The sequence below is a fragment of the Eublepharis macularius genome, chromosome 1 (assembly GCF_028583425.1).
Source record: "Eublepharis macularius isolate TG4126 chromosome 1, MPM_Emac_v1.0, whole genome shotgun sequence".
Lineage (NCBI taxonomy): Eukaryota > Metazoa > Chordata > Lepidosauria > Squamata > Eublepharidae > Eublepharis > Eublepharis macularius.
This window is the reverse complement of record NC_072790.1, coordinates 34,336,086-34,342,797: the sequence shown is the minus strand read 5'-3', so window position 1 is coordinate 34,342,797 and position 6,712 is coordinate 34,336,086. Positions and strand designations below refer to the sequence as shown.

The 6,712-nt window shown below is 41.4% G+C and overlaps 1 pseudogene; it reads right to left on the bottom strand.

The window, feature by feature from the left end:
• Positions 1-2,732: 2,732 nt before the first annotated feature.
• Positions 2,733-3,042, bottom strand: LOC129345816 (U2 spliceosomal RNA; annotated as a pseudogene).
• Between the last annotated feature and the right edge of the window lie 3,670 nt (positions 3,043-6,712).

Below are 6,712 nucleotides of genomic sequence, written 5' to 3'. Positions count from 1 at the left end.
TTCAGGGAACAGAATGCTGCTTTAACAATATGGCTATTATTCATACCACTCCAGCCAAATGGATCTATAGAACTGTGAAGATTTCTGTTCTTTTCTGAAAATGAATGGAAATCAGTAAATGCCTAATAATGTTCTTGGCCCCAAAAACAAAGATAAAAGAAATGCAGGCTAGCCTGGAACATAACTGTGTTCAGAGAAGTGACTCAAATGTCTGAATAGTAATTTGCAAATCTTTCCCCCTGTACTTGCACTGCTCCATGTGGCCTTAGGGCATGTCCACAAATTACCATTCCCTTAATAATGTTAACTAGTCTTCCAAGTAAAAGAAATGTTTCTAACTTATGAACTCTTATCATTAGAGCCTGACATTCAGAGAAAAGAAATGTTCATAAACACTTGCCCAACAGCTCCTCAATCTCTTCTTCCTGGTAGCCACAACAAAACTTGAGAGCTAATGTGGTGGATGGGTTAGAGTGCCAGACTAGCATCTGGCAGACCCAGGTCTAAATCTTCCATGGCAGCTCTTTGGGTAACCTATGGAACGGCCTGCCTGAGGAGGCCAGGAGAGCCCCCACGCTCCTGGCTTTCCGCAAACAATGCAAAACCAAATTATTCAAAAAGGCTTTTTTCTCAGCTAGGAGGGCAGTATTGTAGGAAAGGGATCCCAGATGTTTCGCTAATGAATTAGGAACCATCGACTTCACCATTATGTTGCCTTACATTTTATATATTGCTTTAAATATGTAGTCCTATATACTATCTGTGCTTCAGGTTGTTTAATATAAGTCCTAGAATTGATTTTGTTCTGTTTCAGCAATTCTATTCTTTTTCAGAAACCTCATATTGGATCCTTGCTAATACTATGTCTTTGTAAACTTGAATTCATTTACCCTATGATATTGTTTATGGAAATGTTCTTGATACTGTATGGAAATGCCTGCCCTTGTCCTTGCTACTGATTGTACTGATCTCACACTATGTAATCCGCCTTGAGTCTCAGTGAGAAAGGCAGACTACCAACCTACCTACCTACCTACCTACCTTGGGCCAGTCCCTCTTGTTCAGCCTAACCTACCTCACAGGGTTCTTGTGAGGACACAATGGAGAAGGGGAAGAGGGGAGAAGGATGACATAAGCAGTTGTACCTATACTGGGGAGAAAAGCATGGCATAAATATCTAAATAAATATTGAGGCAAGAAGAGGGGTCACTTGGCTACTTTTTTATACTGTGTCCTTTTGTGCAAGAATGAGCTGTTCAAGAAGGCGACCTTCACATGGGGACTTGGTTCCATTTACAGATCACCTACACAGAGGCTGGAGAGGACCAGTTTAATTCTAATATTCAATCTTAGTTTTGTTTTAATCAGAGAATTTAAATTTTAACCCCATCCGTTCATCTTTCCAAGGTGCGGAGTTTTATCTGAAAAACTCTACACGTTCAAGGACCTCATCTTCTCTATTCTTCTTTGTGTTCTCTAAGTTCAGTTTAATGTGCTCCATTAATAGGGTTGCCAGCTCCAGGTTAGGAAATTCCTTGAGATTTGGGGGCTGGACCATGGAGAGGGTGGGGTTTGTGGAGGGGAGGAACATCAGTAGGTTATAATGCTGTAGAGTCCACCCTCCAAAGCAGTCATGTTCTCCAGGGGAACTGATCTCTGTCAGCAGGAGATCAATTGTAATTCCAGGAGATCTCCAGCCGCCACCTGGAAGTTGGCAACCTTATCCATTAAGCGTGCCCTCCAAGAATTGGGTTCAAACCAGAACATGCAAAGAAGCACTTTTTACGACTGTTTTCCTTGTTCTGGAACTTCTTCTCCACTTGAAAGAAACCAAAGCCCAAGCATTTTCTAGGATTAAAGACAAGCTTTATGATTTAGGATGGTATTTAGTGGCTACGGATATGCAAGGGTTCATTTTAGGGGCCTGCGTTCACTATATAAATGTTGCTAAATTATATTTTTAAAAATCAAATCCATAGTTTTATTTATATGGATACACACACACATTTTTATTTATAAACCTAAGTACTCTGATTTTTTACAAGAAAGGGGAGAGTATAAATCTGATCTGATCTGATTCGTTTTATTGTATATGGCCATTGGCCTTCACAATATCAAAACACTCTTGAGAGTATAAATCTAGCTTGGGATTATTTATCGCTATTATTGTGCTTGCACACTTGCCATCAAGTAGCAGCCAATTTATTGTGGCCCCATAGAGTTTTCAAGTCAAGACACGAACTGAGGTGGTTTGCCATTGCCTACCACTGCATAGCAATCCCGAACTTTCGGGGCGGTCTTCCATCCACATACTAACCAAGGCCAAATCTATTTAGCTTCCAAAATCTGAGAAGATCGGGCTAGCCTGGGCCATCCAAGTCAGGGCAATAGGCAACATTTCTGGTATCACTAGGGCCAGGGCCTTTTCTGCCCTGGCACTGGTCTTGTGGAACTCTCTCTCTGTCAAGACCAGGGCCCTGCGGGATTTACTACAGTTCCACCGGGTGTGTAAGATGGAGATGTTCCACCAGGCCTATGGTAGTGGTTGAGGTCTGGGTGGACTACCTGGTCAGCCTCTCTGCTGTGGCCTTCGTCCGCTATTTGTCTGCTATATCTATAACCTGTGAGCCCTACCCTTCCTGATTGTTGAGGAGATGCATTGTTTTACTACCTTGCTGCTGTTGGATGGTTTATGGTTTTAAATTGTATTTTTGTACTTAGTACTATACTATTAATTTTATATTGTATTTATTGTTGTTGTACTTTAACAATATTGTTACCCGCCCTGAGCCTGCTCGCGGGGAGGGTGGGTTAGAAATTCAATGAATTAAACGGATAAGAACAGATTGACTTAACTCCGCCTCAAAGAGACGGAAGCTAATGTTTGCATCGCCTCTTCTCAGCACAGTTGTAGTGGGAAAGTGTACATGTGAAAGATCATATGTGCAACTCGAACCACTAGCCAATGGTGGACATGCTGCCCTATTAAACTGATAAAAACAGATACTACACATGATCTTAGCCAAAAGGCCGAGATACTACACTTGATCTTAGCCAAAAGGCTGAGAAGCCGAGAAGCTCCGGGTTTCTTATGTTTTAATTGTGTACAAAGGTGAAGATTGTATATACACTGGTGTTGGTTTGGTATTGTTACATTTTCTTTTTAAATTTAATAAAAAGAATTTTTTTAAAAAGAAATTCAATGAATTAAATTAAATTAACTAGATTGCTCTTTTATTAATTCTTTAGAAGATAATTCAGATGTTTCTCATGAATTCTAACAAATGTATTTGTGCTCATTTTTTATATTTTTCAGTCAACAAATTAGGCTTTTAAGAATTAGTGCTGTATGTTAGATCTTAAAAGAACGCAGAGAGATTTGTTAGCCTTTAAGGTTGCCCAAAGACTTTTTGTTACATAAAGAGATGCTGGTTTGCAGAGAAATATTGGAAGCAGCTGTGATTTGAAATGTAGCAAAGGCATAAATATAAAAGCCAAGCAATTAACGCAGGCGTGGAAGACTGTACTTACATTGTAGCTACCCAGATTTGTTTCTTTTAAAAGCCAGCTTTTCTCCCTCCCCCCCTCCAAAGTATGTTATTAATTCTCTTGGCATGTACCGTAGCAGAATGATTGCATTTATGAGTTTGGCTACTTCTTTTTAACATGATCCAATATGTGCTTCCTAAAAATGTCTTGTTTTTATATCCATTACATGCACTAAACCATTGAAATCAACCAAAGAGCTACTCGGAAAGGTTCCTTGTGTCAAACAGAGATTGCCAACTGCCGGGTGTAAAATGTGGATATAATTTTATAACATCATTTTATAATTAAAGTCATAAGTGAGGTTTCCTACTATTGTTTAAAAATGTGTCACAATATATTTAAATCATAGATAAAGAGACAGAAAGGACTTGCTTGGTAACACGTTGGCAGCAAAGATGGTATAGGGGGAACAGACAAAGGACATGTGCAAACAATTTCATCGAAATAGCGGTGTTTATGGCATACAGATTCTGTTTTAGGAACTCTAACCGCTCAGAATGGGTGTTCATTCATGCCAAAATGAGGTTCCCGCCTTTGGTATTGTACATCTATGGATAGATTTTACTACCAGGGAAATTTAATATGTCGGTTTTATGAAAGAACAATATTTTAAACAAGCTATAAAGAATTCCTTAAAAGAATGCAGATGCTCAGTTGGCTTGGGTGCAATCCTGCTCCCAGTAACTCCTCGAAAAGCACCCACTGAAAACAACAGGCTGATCTCAAGAGCCAGAAAACCGATTCCAAGCGACCAAAGCAGGTCTGGCCTTGCAGTTGTCGAACAGCGGTTCCTCCATGCCCCACGGCAAACCGCTTTTGAAATGGAGGGGACTTTCAAAGGCAGGTTGTGGTATGGCAGAGCTGGGGCTGCTGTTCATTAAAAAGCATCCCCTCCACACACAAATTGGGCATGTCCAAGCCTTTTGATGTACATAAAGTAGTTCTTTGAGCCTGGCTAATGGATTTTATTAATCAATTGATCAATAGATGTCTGTACCCTTCACTTGGGCATCAAAAGCACAAGAAATGAACACCGTATCATCCACGCCTCCCCCTCAAGGAAGATATTGCTTAGAATCAGATCCTAATCCGGTGACTGGGTACCCAAAATGCAGCTGAGGTTTTCTCAGAGCTAGTTCTCAAGGTAAATACGAAACTCACATCTGAAGCAGGTACTGAGTTTACATGCTTCAGTATTATCTCCTCTGACCGGCAACAGTTCCTCAAGATCTGAGACTTACTTGTTTCTTCAGATTCTTCTTTTTTTTAATAGAGATGCCAAGGATTGAACTTGTAGCCTTCGGCATGCCAAGCAAGTGCTCTACCAATGAGCCACGGCCACTCCCTAGGGCTTCTCAGAGAGTCCCTACCAGCACTTGATTCCCACAGATTGTTATGTGGTGACTTAGGCTCATTGGAGTCATCTTTGTCATCTGTTTTTTTTGGGATTTTTAAACAGTCATATGCATTATGTGTCCTGTATGGTTGCTAGCCCTACAGCTACAAAGCTTTGGGGGGGATGGAGCTTGGGGAAAGGGAGTTTCCTAGAATGTCATGGGGGGCTGTGACATGCCTTCTGAGTGATCACCAGGAAGTGATGTCACAGCATCTGGAACGCTCCCCTCCCCCAATTGGCAAAGATTATGTTGGCAAATACGATATAAATGTCTGTGGTGTGTGTCTCTGCCCCCCCCCCCTCTCACTGCTCATTTGATCAAGTGTAGACAAATGAGAGCAGGGACTGGAGCTTGCCCACAACAGGTTTTATTTTTAAATTATTTTTATTGTATTCAATTTACATTCTGCTCTCCCTGCAAGGTGGGAAAATGGTAAGCATATTGTCTTGTCCTATTCACATGCCGAGTGGGGAAGGTGAGGGATGATCTTATCAAAATGGGAGCGTAGGGGAGCCCTTCCCCTTCCTGTGCTCTGTTACTTCAGAAGAATGAATGAATGAATGAAGGAAGGAAGGAAGGAAGGAAGGAAGGAAGGAAGGAAGGAAGGAAGGAAGGAAGGAAGGAAGGAAGGAAGGAAGGAAGGAAGGAAGGACAAATCTGTGAACAAGACAGGGGAAGGATGAAAAGTTGTAGACCTCAGCATCTCTTTTCTCACCTGTTCCGTGAGCTCCAGATCCCATAGCCAGAGGCAGCAAAACCTCTGAAACCCAGTACAAAGAGGCAGCATCAAGGGAATGCTTTGGCCTCTGTGGCCTGTTTGTTGGCCCTTTGGACCAGATAGACCACTGCTCTGGATACGGCAAGGCTCTTATGTCCTCATCGTCCACAAGGTCCCATAGGCTATGGGCCACATTCATGGATCAGCCCACTTAACTTCTTACCAGCCTTCTAGCCTAGAGATGTCTTCTCATGTTAGCACAGTCGAGCCTTGGCTACAGATGAAATCAAAGAAATACAGTTCTTTTCAACAGGACTGGGGATTAGACTCTTATTTCAGACCGTTCAAATCTGATTGTATGGTGTGATCATCATACTGGCAACATTAAAGAAAACTTGAAAAGGAATTAAATATACCAAGGGGGTGTGGGCTTTTTAAAAAAAAATCAATCCTGTAATCTCATATTGTTATTCCTGCTAGCTTTTTAAAAAATGCTGGGATTTCTTCCATTTCTGTCTTTCTTCTTCTCTTCCAACCATGAGAAAACACAAACCTCTACACCCAGTGCAATGAAAGAAAACATTGGTTAATCTAGTTCACTTCCAGTATTTACTGCTCTAGCCAGGACAGGAAGGAAGTGAATGCTTGAATATGCAATAAAACACCAAGCTTACAACTGAGCTGGCCCTTCATAAGGTTTGAGAGCCGATACGCAATGATCTCATGGGCTGGCAGCAGAGGACTGAATTGGCCCGGCCATTCCCGACTTAAAACACAATATTAGATCAAAGTATTAAGACCACAGAGTAAAAGATATGAGGAATGCCCAAGAATGAGCCGTTTAAGTGATGAATGACTTGATTCAGAGGGAAAACATGCTTTATAGCATCAACCGCTTGCCCTGTTCGGAGTATCACACTGCATGCCACATCTTACAAGATGCTTGAAACATTTCCCCGCAGTTTACCATTTATTGTGCAGGTTTGTCTCCTGTTTGCCGTCTAGTCACCGTTTCGGTTTTTCTTCTTCTTTTTAAAAATGAGCCTTC